The sequence below is a fragment of the Lynx rufus genome, unplaced genomic scaffold, assembly GCF_022079265.1.
Source record: "Lynx rufus isolate CCGP_SWC_20201006 ecotype Redwood Valley unplaced genomic scaffold, mLynRuf1.p SCAF_18, whole genome shotgun sequence".
Lineage (NCBI taxonomy): Eukaryota > Metazoa > Chordata > Mammalia > Carnivora > Felidae > Lynx > Lynx rufus.
The window spans coordinates 36,381,464-36,402,931 of NW_025814832.1; the positions used below are offsets into that span (position 1 = coordinate 36,381,464).

At 37.2% G+C, this 21,468-nt stretch overlaps 1 protein-coding gene across 8 annotated transcripts in view; it reads right to left on the reverse strand.

The window, feature by feature from the left end:
• Positions 1-21,468, reverse strand: part of CEP112 (centrosomal protein 112) — a 420,870-nt gene that overhangs the window by 279,117 nt on the left and 120,285 nt on the right. The window lies entirely within an intron of this gene.

Consider the following 21,468-nt stretch of genomic DNA (forward strand, 5'->3'; position numbering starts at 1 on the left):
CTGAGCGACACAAAAGCTAAAAGTCAGCATTCTATCAGGAAAAGAGCACTGAATCAGAAACTGGAAGGCCTAGGATTAAATCCTAGCCCAGCCACATATTAACCGTGCCAAACTGGTTAAACTGCTTAATCTCTTTGAACCTCAGTTTCTCCTTTTACATTGAAAACAATAACAAACAACCACGTAAGATTCTGTGAAGGATGAACTAAGGGAACATATACATTTTGTTAACTATAAAACATTAAAGTATTCCTATATTTTATTAGTTTATCAACTCCCCACCAAGCTCAAATTCATTGTACCACATTTCATTACTAAAGTGAATTCTGATTGTAATAAAACTGAGGAGGCTATATACACACACTGCTAAAAAAAATGAATTTTGCAAACTTAACTCCTGAAGAAAGAATCTAATAAACCTAAGAGTCTCACGTTACAGACGAAACCTGTCATGTGAAATAGCGTCCCGGATGTCTCCGTCAGTAAGAGGCCTCTTGACCATCATATTATACTGACGCTGATTTAAAGCAGTGTGTTCCCATGAGAAGAAATACAGAGTTCTGTAAAGACATACCTACAAAGAAGTACTTAATAGAATAGAAACTTCCTTTTCAATTTGAAACAAGGTCACCACAGATTTCTGTCCTCCCTTGAACCTTCCATCGTGCTTCTTAGAGGGAAGGTTATGTCAGCATGCTCACTGGGGCTAAGGAATGCCTATAGTAAACGGGAAGCTTTGACTGCTCTCCACCTAAAATGGTTTCAGATGCTCGAGCAGAATGCAGAAAAGAGAAAAGATGGGTCCCCACCAGCACCACCACTGATACTTAAGAGTGCTATCTCTAAGGGGAAAAAAAAAAAAAAGAAATTATATTCAGAGTTTGCAGGCACTTTCCAAAGTGTAGGGATAACTTTTCTCAAGATGACACAAAGGTTTGCATCAATGCCAAACTAAATAGTTTTTAAATCACCTAACAAAACGAATATAAATTTTTTTAATGTTTATTATTTGAGAGAGAGAGAGAGAGAGCAAGCAGAGGAGAGGCAAAGAGAGAGGGAAACACAGAATCTAACGCAGGCTCCAGGCTCTGAGCTGCCAGCACAGAGCCCGATGTGGGGCTCCAACCCACAGACCACAAGATCATGACCTGAGCTGAAGTCCGCCGCCCAACCGACTGAGCCACCCAGGCGCCCCAAAAACGAATATAAATTTTTGATGCAGCCTTCTAGTCATTTATCCATAATTTCCAAATTCAAATGTAATGGTACCAGTTGCAAGAAGACAAACTACTATATTCCCAGTAAGTACTTAGAAAATTACTAAAATGAAACTTCTTAAATACGTTATAAATATATGTTCACACCAGAGCCACAACCTGCAGAAGGAATGACTACAGTTTATGCATGTGGGAATCTTTCATCATGAATTGGAACTCTCTCTACCAAACAAGGTGAATCTCCTTAGTAACAATTTCAAACACTGCTACCATTCAAGGCCACTGATTAGTCAGAATAGAGCAAGTGACGGAACAATTAACTTCCCAAGTAAAGAACTTGAAATGTTTCTAATTATAATCACATAGCACCCCTTTAAAAAGAAAAAGCAAAATCAAAGAATCAGACATCAAAAGACCATTAGGTCTTTCAATATAGACCATTTCCAGACCTACTTTACTCCACATAAAACCTCCTTTGGGGTGCTTTCATTTTTCACTAAGAATAGAGATATATGGTTCAAATTACTGAAAGTTTCTTCAAAGTTCCTTGACATTTGTGTATTCCACACCTAAAATGAATAAATGTTATATCAAGTAATAAAAAACCAGAAGATCCAAATTTTAACAAAGTGACCAATTTTTAAATTCCCTTGTTAAATTTCATGACCTCAAACTTCAGGCACTATGGTTTATCGAGGAAGAAAGGACATTCAGCAAGGAAGTAAAAGCATGTTTTTCCTAAGATTGCAAATGTTTGACATTTGCTTATTTATTGTTCATTATAGTCTAACAAAAATCTCTCTTCCAGAAAATCAGGTCTGTTTGCTCTCCTCCTAACCTCATGCTTAGACAGTAACACATTACCACATGCATGTCTTGAAACATTTTATTCCTTCTAGCAGGGAAATTCTCTTCTCCACCAGCTCATTTTCTATTCTTCAAAACCTAGTTTATTGCAGAGAGATATTCAGGAAGACTAAGTCTTCCTCCAACATCAGTTTCATCATATGCTATGCTGCTACTAAATTCTCCAACCACTCTCTGTTCCCTACAGGACAGGCTACATTCTTCTGCCCCCACCACTGTGGGGGTTGGGTCCCTTTCAATCTTGACCACCAATTTCCTGGATCCCTGTTCCAACTGGGCTCATTTTCTCAGCTTTCTTCACATACACTCTTGCCCCCTCCATCCTTCCATATTAATTCATATACTCTTCCAACTTCTTGGAGGACTTTTACCACATATAAGAATAAATGTTATCAGATATGTAAGACACTGTGTTTAGAATATATATTCCTTGGGGATACCATCAGAAAGAGATCTACTATTAAAATTAACATCAGATTGAGAGTTAGCTTACACGAATATATTACTGATGAAACTTATTTTCTGAATCTCCATGAAGAAATCAAAGTATCTGATAGCTAGCAGCTAACATAACTGTGAGAAGTTACCATCATTAAGGATGTTTTCTAGTACTTCAGATGTGTTATTTAATTTTGCTTTCTTCCTGGGGCACCAGGTGGTATGGGGAGGGAGGGAGGCTCCATTGGTTAAGTATCTGACTTCCTCTCAGGTCATGATCTCATAGTTCATGGGTTCGAGCCCCACATCAGGCTCTGTGCTGACAGCTCAGAGCCTGGAGCCTGCTTGGGATTCGCTCTCTCCCCTCTCTCTGCCCCTCCCCTGCTCACGCTCCATCCATCTCTCTCTCTCTCTCTCTCTCTCAAAAATAAGTAAAACATTAAAAAAAATTTTTTTAAGCCTCTTGTAATTTTGTTTTCTTCCTTTATATTTTTAATACACAGGCTTAAGTCCAATGTGAAATTCATTGAGCTTAAAGAAACATTGCTTTCAACATGGGCAATAATTTTCTATCTTGTCTCAATTATGCTTTGTTTGGAAGATTTCATTTCTTTTTTTTTTAAATAGACTGATTTTTTTAGAATAGTTCTTGATTTACAGAAAACCTGAAAAGATAATACAGAGAGTTTCTACATACCCTACACCCAGCATCCTTTATTATTAACATCTTACATTAATATAGCACTTTTGTTACAATTAAAGCACCAATACTGACACATTCTCATTAAGTAAAACCTATACTTTATTCAGATTTCCATAGTTTTTACCTAATGTCCTTGTTCTGTTTCAGAATCCCATCTAGGACACCACAATACATTTATTTGTCATATCTCCTTGGGCTTCTTTGGGCTGTGACAGTTTCTTAGACTTTCTTTGGTTGTGATAACCTCAGTGGTTTTGAGGAACATTGGTCAGGTGTTTTGTAGCATGCTCCGCTATTAGAACTGGTCCAGTGTTTTTCTCAAAAAATGGTTAGGCTGGTGTTGTAGATCTTTAGGAAGAAGGCCATAGAAATAAAGTGTGCTTTTTATCACATCATATTAAGGGTAATACTGTCTACATGATTTATCACTATGGATGTTGACCTTGATCACGTGGATAAAGTCTGGCATTACTTGTTATTTTATTTATTATTTTATTTTATTTTATTTTATTTTATTTTATTTTATTTTATTTTATTTTTAAACTTACACCCAAGTTGGTTAGCATATAGTGCAATAATGGTTTCGGAAGAGACACGGTGAGGCAGAGTATGAGCAGGGGAGGGGCAGAGAGAGAGAGGGAGACACAGAATCCAAGCAGGCTCCAGGCTCTGAGCTGTCAGCACACAGCCTGCCTGATGCAGGGTTCGAACCCACAAACTGTGAGAGATCATGACCTCAGCCGAAGTTGGACGCTCAACCGACGGAGTCACCCAGGCACCCAGATCTTGCATGGTTTAAGAGGAAACAGAATTTCAAATTTCACGTGAAGTCTCCTAATTTTATAATGTTGGCAAGTGATTCAAGTTTTTCAAACCACTTGGCGGGTCAAACTGAACATAAGTGCAGGACGACTCCATGTGCAGGCCGAGAAAGCATGAGCTTGAGCAGAAGAACATCAAAATGGACAAGAAGAAAGCACAGAAAGGGCTAAGATATGAGCATCACGAAGGAGAAAAGAAGGGAAAGTAGTGGCTTCTGGGACATCCTGAAATTCTGTAGGAAGTGAATTTAAAAGTGGAAAATAATTACAAATATTCAAATATATAGTAATAAGTGCTATAAAGAAAATTAAGGAAGTAAAGGGCCTGAGACTAAGACATACATGAGTAAGTCACTGCCGTAAGAATGGTCTGGAAGAGTGCCTTCTAAAGCTAGGGGCTTGGACTGGATTGTTCCAGAGAGGAGCCAGAGGGAGCAGAGGAGGGGATGAAAATGCAACCAAGACTGAGTAGAAGGAAGAAAATCAGGATAAGGTGTGCCCCAAAAGCTGAAGAGGAAAATGTCGTAGGGAAGGAGACCGAACAAAAGCCAGATCCAAGGTCACTGAAGCCTTAGGAGAAGCTTTGCAGCATGATGGAAGCAGCCAGACTGAACTGGGCTGAAGACGAAAAAATGGGAGGAAATTCACAAAATAACTGCAGGCACCTGCCTATAAAAGCAAAGAGGGAGATGCGCCTGGGTGGCTCATTCCGTTAAGCATCTGACTCTTGATTTCGACTCAGGTCAGGATCTCACAGTTCTTGGGATTGAGCCCCATGTCAGGGCTTGGGATTCTCTCTCTTTACCTCTCTCTCTCTGTCCCTCTCCTACTCATGAATGCACATTCGCTCGCTCGCTCTCAAGATAAATAAATTAATTAAAAAACAGCAAAGAGGGAAAAGGGTCACAGATAGGGGGTGGCGGTTGAGAAACGGTGTTTTAAGGTGGATGCTTACTCTTGTCTACATGTTAAAAGAACCAGTGCAGGGAGCCTGGGTGGCTCAGTTGGTTAAGCGTCCAACTTCGGCTCAGGTCATGATCTCACAGTTTGTGGGTTCGAGCCCCGCGTCAGGCTCTGTGCTGACAGCTCAGAGCTTGGAGCCTGCTTCGGATTCTGTGTCTTCCTCTCTCTCTGCCCCTCCCCTGCTCATGCTCTGTCTCTGTCTCAAAAATAAATTAAAAAAAAAAAAAAAAACATTAAAAGGACCAGTGCAGCTGAGAGATAACAAAGGGGTCTTAAATTAGTCTGTGCAATGGAGAAAAGGCCATAATTGTGAAAGGAGCCAAAGAATGCATGGAAGGATGGGCCTGGGGGACGGCCTTCTACGTTAACAGGATATAGGAAAGGAAGGGATTCAAACAAGGACTTTAATGAAAGCAGAAACTACTTTGAAGGTGCAAGAAGAGAAACAGCACCAATTTTACATGTAATTAGTGACAGGTGGCAGGTGACGAGGAGGAGATGATGACAAAGTGATGACAAAGGCTTCCCTATGTGCTCCACGAGTATATGATGACACAAACAGCGTTAGGAAAAAATAAACAGCGATAAAAGTTCAGAAGAAGTGGACGGTGGTCTATTACATTAATAAAGCACATATCAGTGGTACGAAAATGAAGGAATACTCATGGCAACAGAGAGTATGATGATTTTCTGGATTTAGAAAAAAAACCATTTGGGAGATCTGAGTCGGCCTTTGATTCGCTTATTAATTTTGCAGAAAGCTAACAGCATTGCACTGCTCAGGAGGTCATACAGCTCCACATGGCTTGCTAGCCTCCTGAAAAAAGAGGCAAAAGACCACAAAGCAAGCTGAGATCAAGGAATTTTTAAAAATCAAGTTTCAAGGTCATGGGGAGGTCACACTATGTATTTACATTTTAGTCACATAAACTAATCTATAATTGAATCTACAGTAAATCACAATAATTGATTCCACAAATGACGATTCTGACTTACCATAAATTGTTTTCATTATGCGATGGTAAAAAGGATGGAAGTGTATATATTACATTTCAAAAAGAATTCTATCAGAAAATAAGTTAAAAATAGTTCTGGTCTCCATATACAAAATGGAATCTGGCTAACAACTCCTGAATCCTGCAAATACTCACTAAAATACCTAGAAAGAGAAAGGGGGAAAAAATGGGGCAAAAACCCCAAGAACAAGAACTGAGATAAACAAACAACTTGATGAAAGAAGGTGGGAGGAATCGCCAATAATTCAAAGCAAGTGGAAGCAGACTGATAAAAAAGTATCTATATACAGATCCACTTAAGAGCAAAAGTAAACTGGTCTTTGGAAACAGAACCAGAGAAAAATGAGGTAGGAAGACACCCTCTTCCTCCCTTAGGTAAAAGATTCTGTGTCTAAACAAATTTTTAAAATTTACTGGCTGGGGTTCTTCCACATAACGGAGAAAATCCGAGTAATATCCACAAATGTTCCATATACATCCATTCAGAGCCAGTAAGTCCCAGGAAACATGGGGACGGAGAGTAACAAATGAATGAATGACGGTACACAGTATGCAGGGAGCTGTAATTTCCACAGCTAAAGCAATTTGGCTGGATGGAAACAAAAACTATTTTTTAACTTATTTGAGAGAGAAAGCGCAAGTGTGGGAGGGGCAGAGAGAGAAGGAGAGAGAGGATCCCAAGCAGGCTCTGTGCTATCAGTGTAGAGCCTGATGCAGGGCTCGATCCCACGACCCTAGGATCATGACCGGAGCCAAAATGAATAGTCGGATGCTCAACTGACTGGGCCATCCAGGTACCCCAAAGTATATTTTTTAAAATGTATGTCTATCAACTGGGTCCTTCAAGTAGAAAATATAAGTTTAGGGGCACCTGGGTAGCTTAGTTGGTTAAGCATCTGACTTCGGCTCAGGTCATGATCTCACGGCTTGTGAGTTTGAGCCCTACGTCGGGCTCTGTGCTGACAGCTCAGAACCTAGAGCCTGCTTTGGATTCTGTGTCTCCCTGTCTCTCTGCCCCTCCACTGCTCACTCACTATCTCTCTCTCAAATATACATAAATATTAATAAATATACATATATAAGTTTGGGGCACCTGGGTGGCTCAGTCGCTTGGGTGTCTGACTTCAGCTCAGGTCATGATCTCATGGTCTGGTCCATGGGTTTGAGCCCCACATCAGGCTCTGCACTGGCAGCTCGGAGCCTGGAGCCTGCTTCAGATTCTGTGTCTCCCTCTCTCTCTGCCCCTCCCCTGCTCACACACTCTCTCTCTCTCTCAAAAATAAGTAAATATTAAAAAAAGTTAAAATATATATGTTTAAAAAAGAAAAATACAAAATGGTAGCATAAACTATATGTAAGAATAAATTTAACAAAAATATGTAAAATATATGTGGAGAGAATTATAAACATTAAAAGCCATTAAAACAGACTAATGGAGAAATATGTATAGAAGAAAGAAACCAATGTCGTAAAATTTTTAATTCTACTTAATGTATAAAGATAATGCAAATATAATAAAATATCAACAGAATTTTAGTAAAACCAGATTCTGAAATTGAAATAGAAGACCAAATAAGAATGGCTAAGACAATTTTGGAGATAAAGAGTAGAGTGCGGCAAAAAGAAAAAAGCACAGAGTGTGGGAGGGGATGTTATCACCGTATGAGAGCTCAAGACTTAATATGTATTTGAAGTAATTAAAAGTTCCTTATTAAGTATCATAAGTTACAGCCTACTTTATATTGTAGTGGAATAGTTTTTATAATTATATTTCAAGAAAGGTTTTTAAAAGTACAAATTTGTTTTCTAAACAGAATACATTTTCTTATTGAGGTAAAGATGTTTTCATTCACTTATTAGGCATAGAAATCTTTAGCTTCTTTCTATATAGCTCCTTAATTCAATTTTTTCCATTTTAAAGCATATATCACGAGTAATTCCTTGAGATTTTTTCACCAACCTTACAAACAAAAGGACCAAGCCGCAGTCCCTCATTCAGGCAATATATAAAACTGAATTTAGAATTATACGATTCAGCTATACTTGAAAATTTCTACACGAGGCTGATTGAACCTAGCTCTCCCTTTCTACCAAAATTCAAAATTCAAGCCTCTGGGTAAACTGGAAGGTTATCTGCTTTTAATGGAACTTCATCTAAATTTTTGAAATAAGCAAAGTTCCAATAAAAAACAAACCTAATCAAAATGTAGTCCACTCCCTCTTTGGAATAATCACAAGATTATTTAGTATTCTATTTAAGTCTTCTTTTAAGATTAGTTACTAGCAAATAAAAGGACAAAAACACTGTCATTATAACATTGCAGTTTTATTATCTATACTCTAAGGCATTCCTATTTGAAGATTAATCCCCATTCCTACTAATATGATAAATGTTGATTTATAACAACAAACAACCAAAAGATAAATGAAGGAGATTTAAAAGAACCTTACAGGGAAGCTTTTCCACTCATGTTTAAAAATATAACTTCTTTAAAAGTATAACTTTAGGGGTAAATAATCTGTTTTCCACTGTAATGGGGGATTATAAATACTGTGTATAGTAAGCAAGAAAAGACTGTTTTCTAAAATGTGTTGGAAAAATAAAACCTCCAAAATATTTCATAAATTAATGCATTTTAAATAAAACTCTAAAGTCAGGCAGAAGAAGAGAAGCTGTTCATTTTTGCGTAATTTTACAGAATGACTTTCAATAAACCAAATGATGACCATCTGCTGCCTAGCACTAGCACTGAGAGTTGGCTGCAAAACAAATAAAAATATAATTCAAGAACATTCTGAATTATCTCAGAAAACATCAAGAATTTTTTTTTCTTATTAAAAAAATTTTTTTTGAACATTTATTCATTTTTGAGAGACAGATAGAGGGGGAAGGGCACAGAGAGAAAGAGAGACACAGAATCCGAAGCAGGCTCCAGGCTCTGAGCTGTCAGCACAGAGCCCAACGCGAGGCTTGAACTTGTGAATGTGAGATCATGACCTGAGCTGAAGTCAGATGCTTAACTGACTGAGCCACTCAGCTGCCCCTCAAGAATTTTTTTTCTAATAATTTATGTGCAAGTGAAATTATACTTGAAAAAGCAGTGCTACCTGAAAACATGATTATATATTTAAAAAACAAACAAACAGCTATTGAGAATTTGTTGGAGGAATATTTTAAAATATTAAAATATTTAAGATTAAAATATTAATTTTATTAATAGAATTAGAGGTTCAAAACTGCACCAGGGTGAAGTTACAGTGAGGAAAGCCCTCCAACTTCTTCCCTTTGGTCCCAAAGCAACCCGAACCCCCATTAACTTCACTCGGTTCTTTGACAATGCCAATGAATGATCTAAAAGCCTGCATGTGTCCAGCTTGGCACAACATGAAAATTTGGATGAAGGTAGATATATCCAACAGAAATGTGTGTATGTGAAAGAAACATAGTAAGAATATCCATTGCAGCACTATTAATAATATCCCCAAACTAGAAATTGACAGTAGAATGGATAAGTACATTGCGGTATGTTCACTTTGAAATATTATTCAACAGATGAGAATACATTACAATGCTATGTAACAACAGGATCTCACAAACCTAAAGGCTGTGCAAAAGAAGCTCATTTCTGTCTTGCCCCATCCAGAGTACTGAAGGACGAGCTGCGTGACCAGTGGGTGGGAAGAGGCTGGGAGAAAAGCAGACAGGGCTCTCAGAGGGCATTAACAGTGCTCGCGTCCTACTCACTCCATCATGGATTCCACCAAGAAGCCTGCCCAGGAGCCACTGGGAATGCCCTACCCACAGATCCCTCAACAGGCCCACAGCCACCCATAGCACTCTGTGCACCTTACCCACACCACCCCCCCCCCCCCACCCTACGGCCAGCTCCCTGCACAAGGTTTCAATGGCAGCAGGCAGAGCAAGCTTGCGCATGGCACAGAGAGCCAGCCTAAATCTGAGGGCCAGGAAAAGACCACAAACTTGAGCTTCTGCACCATTTCTGTAAAAACAAACGAGTCTGTTGACACTTAGCCTGGTATGGTGCAGGATCAAAGAAATGAACGGGCTTAAGAATTCTGCCACAAGAGGGAGGAAAAGCATAGAGCAGGTGTACTCTAGAAAGTCTGAGAAAGCTTCAGAATACCTAGCAGGGCTGAAGGAAGGCATTTCTCTCCTGAAGGCAATTAGTAAAGACCCCTGGTCAGTAACTGCTACTTCAAATGTGAGGATAGCAACGCAAAACTTCAAGGAACGTGAAAAATCAAGGAAACATGACACCACCAAAGGATCAAAATAATCTAGCAAATGACCCCAAAGACATGGAGATCTGTGATTTACACGATAAAGAATACAAAATATATTTTTAAGGGTGAGGCACAAAAAACACAGAAAGACAAATCAACGAAATCAAGAAAAGAGCACATGGACAAAATAAGAAGTTTAACAGAGAAATCATAAAAAAAAAAAAGAAGAAGAAGAACCAAATAGGAATTCTGGAGTTGTAGAATATACAATGAATATGAAAAAATACAATAGAAAGCGGTCATGGAAAAGAACCAACAGTATCCACAGCAATGTGGATCAGGCAAAAAAATAAAAATTAAAATAAAATTAAATAAATAAATAAATAAATAAATAAATAAATAAATAAATAAATAGAAAGGAAAAAAGTATCTGTGAGACGGAAGACAGGAAATTACCCAGAGGAGAAAAAGGATGAATAACGCCTCCATGAACTGTGAGATGCCATCAGAAGAACCAATTTGTGAATTACTAGAGTTTCAGAAGAAGACAGGGAGAAGAGAGGAGGAAACTTACTGAAAGAAATAATGGCTGAATTATGAAAAACAGTATGGAGGACCCTCAAAAAATTAAAAACAGAACCACCATATGCTCCAGCAATACTACATCTGGGAATATATACAAAGGAAATGAAAACACCAACTCAAAAATATATCTGCACCCCCATATTCATAGCAGCATTATTTACAATTGCCAAGACATGGAAACAACCAAAGTGTCCATTGGCAGATGAATGGATAAAGAAGTTGTGGTACACACACACACACACACACACACACACACACACACACAGAGTGGAATATTATTCTGCCATAAAAAGAAGGAAATCCTGTCACTTGCAACAAATGCATTGACCTTGAAGGCACTCTGCTAAGTAAAATAAGTCAGACTAGGAAAGACAAATACAAAAATTCAGAAACAGAGTGGAACAAGTGAAGGCCAGGGGCTGGGAGGGAAGGGATAAGGGGGAGATGTTTGTTAGAGAGGACAAACTTCCAGTTATTAGATGAATACGTTCTTGGGATCTAATGTACAGCACGGTTAACAAGACTGTATTATACACTTGAAAGTTGCTAAGAGAGCAGATCTTAATGGTTCTCACCACAAAAGAAATGGTAATTCTGTGAGCTGATGGAGGTGTTAGCCAAAGCTATCATGACAATCTTTTCACAATATAGAAGTGTAGCAAGTCAACACATTATGCACCTTAAGCTTAAACAATGTCATAAGTCAATCATACCTCAATAAAGCTGGAACAAAATTTAATAATAATAGTTAAGCAGCTCTAAATTTGTATGTTCTGAGATCACCAAACAGTATTTTAAAATGCAGTACCTTAACTTAATGTTTCCATTTACTCCACAATCTCCGTTACCCCTACGTGGAACAAAAATATAAAGCAGTATAGCTTTTCCATCAGCAATTTATTTGTGAAAGTTCATTCTGACTTTGAATTCCAAAGAATGCTTAGATGAACTCAATGGCTCCAAAGCAGCTGTTTTCCCTGGAGGCTGCATTTATACTTCGTCACAGACTCACCACCCTCTGTGTCTACTGTCTTTCACATGGACTCTTAACAGTGTCCTCATCTTCCTTGTTTTCCTGCCTCTGATTTCTTGTTACTCATCGTATGATATTCTCACTCCTGCCAGGATCATCTCCCTAAAGTACAGGTCAGGCATGAGATTCACCTGCCTTGAAATATCGGGGCAGTCTTCTGCATGTACTTTTGACCCCCGACTCAGCCACCTTATCAGAATAGGCCTCAGGGCTTGGAACACTTCTCCACGGATAAGGAGCCCCCAAAGCCTGTGCTGAGCTTATCACCTTGGGTGGAATATTTCTCCCAGGTTCAGCTCAAAGAATGCTCTGTTGTCTTTGAAGTATGTGCATCATCTGGCACCTGGCCAACGTTGCTGTCAACTATCCATCCTCCACAGGGAGAGGACAGGCAGGGTTCTTCTACTGCAGCACAGGAGAGGTAGGAAAATTGCCTTGTGACAGCGGTGGGGAGAGAGCCACTGCCCGTGGGGGACTGAGCCCACTACTGAAGCAGCTCTTGCTGTCTCTTCTTTGTGTCAGTAAAGCATCATTCTGTTCGCGGCTGGATCGTGTTGTATTCTTGGTGACTCCAATACTAAAGGGCAGTAGGCAGAAATGTTTGGACTTCTATTCCCAGTGGCTGGCATTGTGGCATTTTCTGTCCTCCAAGTAGCTGGAGTCCTCCCCAGGGATCGGAATCTGGGGCATGATGCCTTACTCTTGGGTGCAAACCAGTGTATGTAACCCACTGTGGCATTAGGAATCAAAATATGTGTACCACAAGCAGATTCAAGTTTATAAAATACGGTTCATAAATTAAAAGTGAAAAATGAATCTACTTATTATATGAGAATTCCCACAAGGAAACCTAAAGCATGTCAAAAATGTAGTATAATCTCCCACGGCAAATACCTTTTACATTCATTAAGAATATCCTAATTATAGGGGCGCCTGGGTGGCTCAGTCGGTTGAGCGTCCGACTTCAGCTCAGGTCATGATCTCGCAGTCCATGAGTTCGAGCCCCGCGTCAGGCTCTGGGCTGATGGCTCAGAGCCTGGAGCCTGTTTCGGATTCTGTGTCTCCCTCTCTCTCTGCCCCTCCCCCGTTCATGCTCTGTCTCTCTCTGTCTCAAAAATAAAATAAATGTTAAAAAAAAAATTTTTTTAAAGAATATCCTAATTATATATTTATTAGAAACCTGTATTTTCTATTCTATATTCCACAGGCTTCCTAACAGCCTTTCTTAACATGTTGTAGCAGGGTATCCCTTCATTCTAGATGACAAAAATTCTCACCTATAAAAAAAAAAAAAAGTAATGTCAACCTTATCACCTATCCTTTTGTTATAAGAAATACATGAAAAGTTTTTTCCAATTAAAACCCCAAAATATTGAGGGGCACCTAGGTGGCTGAGTCGGTTCAGTGTCCAACTTTGGCTCAGGTCATGATCTTGCAGTTGGTGAGTTCAAGCCCCACACAGGGTTCCGCAGTGACACCGTATAGCCTGCTTGGGATTCTGTCTCTCCCTTTCTCTCTGCTCCTCCCCCACTTGCAGTCTCTCTGTCTCTCTTTCAAAATAACAAATACATGAAATAAACTTAAAAAAAAATATTTAGACTTAGGGTATTTCCAGAGACTGTCTGGGTTTACTGCCTGCTCCAGCCCATGCTGGCTAAGAGGGTTAGAACAAGTTGAAAGTGTCTCAGGACTCTGAGGAACTAATGGACATATGTATTTCAGAATACGTAAAATACAGAGCATAAGTCCCATATGCTCACCAACGAGAGGTGACCATTATTAATATTTCAGAATTCTTCCTTCTAAAATCTCTAGTGTTTCTTTGTTTGGTCTTTTATTATTAAGCTATAAAAGTAATCATACTATTCTTATTGGAAAAGACTCAAATAATATACAAATACAGAGACGAAAACATGAACATCACCCCTACTCTCATTGCAAACACTTTGGCACATATACACACACACACACACACACACACACATATATATATATATATACACATATATATATCCCTCACATATGTATATATATATGTGTATATATATATGTGTGTGTATATGTGTATATATGTGTATATGTGTATATATATGTATATATGTGTGTACATATATGTGTGTATATATATGCGTGTGCATATATATGTGTATATATATGTATATATGTGTGTATATATGTGTGTATATGTGTGTATATGTGTGTATATATGTGTGTATATGTGTGTATACATATATGTGTGTATATATACATATATATGTGTGTATATGTGTATATATATGTGTATATATAATGTGTGCATATATATGTGTGTATATATGTGTGTGTATATGTGTATATGTGTGTATACACATATATGTATGTGTGTATGTGTGTATACACATATATGTATATGTGTGTGTATATACACACACGTATACATATATACACATATATATGTATATATATACATATGTGAGGGATATATATATGTAGATATATGTGTGTGTGTGTATATATGTGCCAAAGTGTGCCATATATATATACATATATATACACACATATATATACACACACACACATATATATACACACACACACATATATATATATACATACATATATATATATATATATATATATATATATATATATATATATAGTTCCAGATCCCTCTCAGTGCATTTACATGTGCATGCATGTGCCCGCGTGCACGTGCGCACACACCCACGCACACACACGTGCACACACACACACACCATGAATGCTTTCTAAATTCATCCCTGTATTAAAGCATCAGAAAGTTAAAGAACCCAGAAGCAACATAGTAGGGCTCCATTTGGTTAGGTCTCTACAAAATGCCAAAGTACATCTCAATATGATGACTTCACTTGATTGAGGGTCAAAATAAGAAGTGGTCAGTTAGCATTTTACATTGCCAAAGATCTTGTCCCTTATTACTTATTCCTTTCAGTCCGGAAAAAAAAAAATCAACTATGATAATTTCCTTCTAAAATCTGGTGCCATAAGGGATCTTTGGGGCTGATGAAAACGTTCTAAACTTGAGTCACAGTGATGGTGGCACAAACTGTAAATTTACTAAAAGCCACTTTCAGCACTGCTTAAAATGAGGAAATTCTATGCTGTGATAATTACACATCAATAAAACTGTTTAAAACCATACTGGTGCCAGGGAAAGATTACGTCTTCTGAAGAATTTGTTTGTGTCCTCTGATAAGGCTATGGCAAACAAAATGCGAAGGGCTCATACATGTATGTAACACACAGTGTTCTAAATGCTTCTTATTAACGCTTCCAAGCCTCTCAGCAATCTTAGGAGGAAGATATTATTCTCATTTTACAGATGTAAAGACTACAGCACATGGAAGTTAAGCACCACACACAAGATCACACAGCTGGTCATCTGAGCAGGAATTTGGATCTAGGACAGTTGGGTCCAGAGCCCATCTCTTAACCTACAATAAACTCAAATGCCTCCTAAAACCACCTGAAAGAGTTCAGGTCAGGGCAAATTTAGAATTTAAATACAGAAATAATTTTATTGCTGGTACAACAATATCTTCCTTTTTCTACATGTTTATGTTATATTTTAGTTTTAATTATATGTTAATATTTGTTTATACTATAAAGGTCATTTCAGTCTGTTTTAAAAATAGACATTTTACTTGTCTTATAATAAGCTCACTCTGTATTATAAACCCATTACATACTATTATTATAAATACATGAACTATTTACTTGCTGAAATAAACTCTACTAGAAGTTATTATTATTTACTTTTCCTATATCCATTCATTATTTAAACGATAAAATCCTGAAAGCATTTCAAATCCATAAGCTGTCTACAATCGGCACTACAAAAAATCAGTAGCATTCTAAAGAGTTCTGGATAGAAATTCCACAATAAATACGACTTTTGTATTTAAGTTCCTAAGATTGTTTTTCCTCCGAAAGGAAAAGTTGGGTAGCTTTAGAGACATCCTATCAGACTGGCCTCCAGAAGAAAATGACACTGATACTCATTCTGCATGCATGAACAGAGGAAAACATTACACAAAGGATAACCGTGATGCGCTCCGAACATTTGAGTTGACGGTAACCAGTAAAGGGAAGCCAGCGAAGCAGTTAAGACCCTTAGGAGCTGCTCAGACAACTGAGCTTCAAAAAGAAGCCATGGGCGTAGGAGGTTAAGCAGACTGATTCTGGACTTCCTATAAATTACCAGCCTGAACTCTTGAAATGGTGCCTGAAACATTTCTTGTTTGTTTGTTTTTTCTTTCTATTTTTCTATTTTCATTATAAAAAAAAAATTCTATTTTTACAAACAGGGCCGCAATCCCAACAATAGTTTAACAGAAGGCAAAATAATTATTTTCTACTAAGCAAATAAAATAAGATCAATAATATCTGAGGTTATCGAGTAAAGCAGGAAAACCACACCCAACTTCCGGAACATCACACAGCAGTCTCTGTGAACAGTGTCCTCCGTGGTGCGGGCACTGATACGTAGTGTACCATACTAATATACTAACAAATGATGTAGTATGCAGTACAAAACCTGTGCAGCTGTATACGGTGGCCACAGCAGAGACCATGCCTGCTTTGATCAGCACTTTATATGCTTAGTACCAACAAAATTCCTAGGATACAATATATGTTAGGAGGAATTAATACATTAATTTGATTCAAATCAGATATAAGGCATTGAATGGCTACAGGAGAAGTATAAACAAAGCACATAATGCCCTCAGGAGTTCTGCATTCTTCACATAAAAGTACATGGGGTGTCCAAAAAGTACAGAGATTTTATCTTTTTTCTTTTAAGTTTATTTATTTTGAGAGAGACAGCACGAGTGGAGGAAGGGCAGAGAGAGAGAGAGGGAGAGAGAGAATCCCAAGAAGGCTCCGTGCTGCCAGCCCAGAGCCCAATGCAAGGCTCAAACTCACAAAGCTGCAAGATCATGACCTGAGCCAAAACCAAGAGTCACAGATATTTTAAAACCTATACCTCAAATTCTGTATGAAACTTCAAATGTAGAAGGCACAACTTCCTACATGTTTCAATTTTCACATCACTCACCCTGATAGTCAAAATACTAGTACATATGCTTTATATGAAAGAACCAACTTGTGATATTTAAGTAACATAAATTTCGTAAGAACAATGTCTGTTTCAAAAACAGGTGTAGCTATAGAATGGCACAAGAGAAGACCTGACCCAATAGAAAGGCGTATCACGATCTTGCATAAAAAGATTTAACATTAAAAGATGTCAATTCTGCCTCTGTTGAGCTATACATATTTGACAACATTAACAAAAAGACTAATGGGAATGATGTTTTTTTTCTTTTTGTAACTAGACAGCTAACTGTAAAGCTCAAGTGGAAACATATAAAGAAAGAAAAAGATTCTAAAAAAAGGACCACCGTGGCAGAATAAGAGGTCCTACCAGACATTAAATGTTATTTTTAAACTGCAGTAATTAAAAGAATATGAGGCTGGTGGAAGCCTATCTAGAACTCTGGAGCAGAACAAAAAATCTAGAAACACATCCAATGATAAAGGCCCTGGGGCAGAACTCAAATGAGGGAAAGACTAGGTTATTAAATAAATGATCTTGAGTTAAGTAAGTAACCACTGGACAAACAACAAAAACAACAGGATCCCTACCTCACAGCCAACACTGGACACATTCCAAATGGACCACAGATTTAAAGGTTAAAATCAAACCATACAGGTACCAGACGACACATGGAAGAACGGGCATCAGTACCAAACCGGTTACACAGATTATATCAAATGCATAAATTAGATGGGGAAGCAGCTCTTTATGTCCTTACAGGAAATAATCTCTAATGAATACTGATGAGTCAGAATGACAAAAAGAAGGAAGATGAGGATATATGTAGAGTTCAAGAGGAAAGACGATGGGGAAGGAATATTTACGCTTGCATATGAAAGGCTACACAAAAACTGGCAACATGGCTGCTTCCGGAAAGGGAAAATACACAGCTAGAAGGCTTAAATGGGAGGGGGGCTTTTCCCCGTATGCTCTTTTTTTCTTTTTTTCTTTTTTATCTTTCAGATTTTAAACCATGGTACTCTATGATCTAGCTTCAGAACGATTATTTAAAAATTGTAAGGGTACAATTAGCCACTGTTTCACTTTTCCTTATAGTGTTTTTGTTTACAGCAAATTCTAAGCAAGAGCAAACTTAGCATCTATTTCTAAATATTTATATATTCAAATATCTTCTAGGTTTGCATTTTATATATTATAAAAATTTGCAAAAAAGTCAGATAATCCCATGTTTCAGGATTATAAAGTAACTGTGATAAAAATTTAAGGAAGGCAACGATTAAAAAGAAAAATAAAGGAATAGCCAGTTTTCATAAGACGTCTCCTTTTAACAAAAATGCATGTTTGTTTCAGTAATGTCAACAGGCCTCTGGGCTGAGAGGTTAAGGCCCAGATCTGAGTTTGTTTCATCCCTCTGTACTTCTTCTTAAAACCCAGTAGAAGTTTAATTCACACACAGTCATGTATACATATATATATGTATACATAACAACTACAACCAAAACAATATGTTTTAGTTAAATAAGGGCTTGCTTCCTGTAGGGTCACTTCTCACCATATCATCTAAAGACCAACATTATCATATGTTCTAGTAAAATCACGACTACATATTTTCAGTACCAATTAAAAACCAGAAAGCTTTTATATGTATATATTAGTGTGAGGGTAGAAATACTTATAATGTTTACAATCTGACAATGCAAAAGAGTTAAAATGGATCAGAATAAATCTGTTTCAAGGAAGTTTTGTATTTGACTGCAAAAGAAATGCTTGAGAGTATCAATCAAAAAGAAGACTTAGCAATGTTTCATCAAATACTTTAAAACAGACAATGTATACAGTATCTCAGAACCATGCTTTATTACTTTCATAGCACAAAAAACTCAGATATCAAATCTGTTAAAAATATATGAATACTGAAAAGGAATAAACCAAATCTATGCTATCTACCTCTCTTGTTTATAGATTTTTAACTTCTCTAAAAATAAAAAAAAAAATTTCTTTCCATGTTAGTCCTTCAAAGAGCTACACCAAATTATCTTGCTATCTATGGTCATTTTCCATTCATTAGTCTACTATGCTTCCCATATGTTTTAATTACTTATCTTTGAAAACAAATGAACACATACAACTCATACCATTGATAGTTACAGCTAACTTTCAGTTATTGGAGGATATTAAAATTATTTTCTAGAATAAAAATAAAATAGAAAACAAAAACTATTTAGGATATGTGTAGAATAAGAACTCTAAGTAGCGCAGTAATAGTAAACTAGTTTTATTTCTGGAAAATAATAACAATAGGCAAATGAGCTTTAAGGAGTCAGCATCTTAAGTGAATGCTGACGGCAAATCAGGGTCCCTCTTTAATAACGAGAGGTTCTCAGCTATCATCTTGAGCTGTTAACTGAAGATTGAGTTGAATACATTTATCATGGGTTCCCACACATATGAATTCCTATGTATGAACTGCTGTCTCTGCTGGTCTCTACCACACATTCAACACACACAGAAGAAATAAACCCTTAATGAGTAAATGAAAAAATGATGAAATGAATAAATACCACCACATTCAAAAGTGAGATTTTCCACTTTGTGTATATTTATTACAGAAAACATTTTGCTAATAATCAAGGCAAATTTCTAGATCATACATAGCTGTGTTCTGGGAAAAATGGAATTGTCCCTGGACCCCAACTGGGTCTAACACAGTTCTTAGATTCAAAAGCAGTAGCAGTCACTCTCCAGACTATTTTCCTTGGGGAGACAGCCAGCTTGGGCTGTTGACTCTGAAGTTCAGACCACACAACAACTTACTCTGTTCCTTTCATGCCAGAATGCTCGTGCTATCCTAGGTGTTGGACTGTTAAGGTCAGACAGACATTTAGTCAAAACGAAGACATCTCCTACACAGGGAATGGGAGAAACAGGCCTACGGGGGAATTTTAGTAAAAATCTAAAATAAAATAGCCTTTTTAACTCCAAGTAAAATTTGGTATTTTGGTATAGACCTTTAAAGCCTTAAACAATGTGACTTGGCTCAGTGAATGGTAATGTTGTATACCGAAAACTACAGAGGTTTCAGGGGGCTTACACTATCTATCAGTGAACATTAAAAGATACTATGCTCTTTTACACATAAACTCTCAATATGCCACTGGAAAGATCTTTCTGAATTCCAACTGCACTTATTGTCAACAAGTGAGTATCCAGGACTCTAAGTACTGCCAAAGCCTAACTTGGACTACACAAAATCTTTAAGAACAACAGTATGTCTTGACTTACATCTTCTAGACCTTCTACTTGAGGATACCACAGTCTATAGACATTGTAAGTACCAAACAAATATTTGTTGACGTACTGTTATTCAAAGGGATTTTCTCTTCTTCAGGGATATAAAATGCAAGTCAACAAACCAATGAAAAAAGTATAGAGAAATTACAAAAGAAGAGAGATGAGGTAGAACAAAAGAGAAATGAAAATGGTGATAAACTGAATAGATGAAGAAAGTTATTAATCAACATTTTAAGGAGGACAAAATGAATGCAGAATAAAGGAAGGGCATCCCATCCATAAAGAGAGCAAGAATGCCCTAGTTTTGTCCAACTTAGAGCATAAAGCACACTTGCTGAACTTAATGTTTAATGAATATTACAGTTCTCTTCTGACTTTATCTAATTCATACGTAGTGATGTGAACAAATAAGGCATAAGTCCTTGTGTAGATACAAAATTGATACCCCATGACGTCCTAGTACATAAATTATTTTAACATGTTCTATATGGCAACTCAGCTAATACATTTTATTAACAAGGAAAATGAGGGAGAGGAAATGGTCATGCAGTCTTCACAGGCAGAATCTGAAACTAAGTTTATTTGATTCTGAGCGTTCTTTTTTGGCCTTTCTAGAAATTGTTTCAAGTTTTGAGGAAGAAGGAAAAATCAAATTAGCTGATTCTCTGAGTTAGCTAGATAAAACGTACTCAAGTAAGCTTCCCTTCTTAAATCTCTTTTTTGGGTCAGGTACCCTGTTCTTATCACTCTGTGATAAAATTGCCAAAGGTCTTGAATATCTTTCCAACCAACCCCAAGGTCCTCTGGGAAGGTACTACACACTACCTGACATATGGTGGAAACTCAATATTTATTGACTAAATCAATGTTTTCCAGCTAGAAACCGAACGATAAAACCTACTGATAAGAAGGGCCTAATCAACCTAGTAAATGAATGGAGAAGACAAATAAAATCTGATACTTTAATGTGTATATTTAAGTGTTTTATCATGAGACAAAATCTTTTCTAAACAATGCTTGTATAGTAGTCCATTTTCAAATATAACAACTGGAACATTTCATTACCCAAATTTGTCAAAAAAAAAAAAAATCTACAGAGGAATTTCTAAATGTCCTAAGACCTCAATCTTCTTTTTTTTTCGTTTTAATCTGTTTTCATTTAAGAGGAAGAAAGCATCTAAAACCACTAAGTTCTATTTTCTTACATTC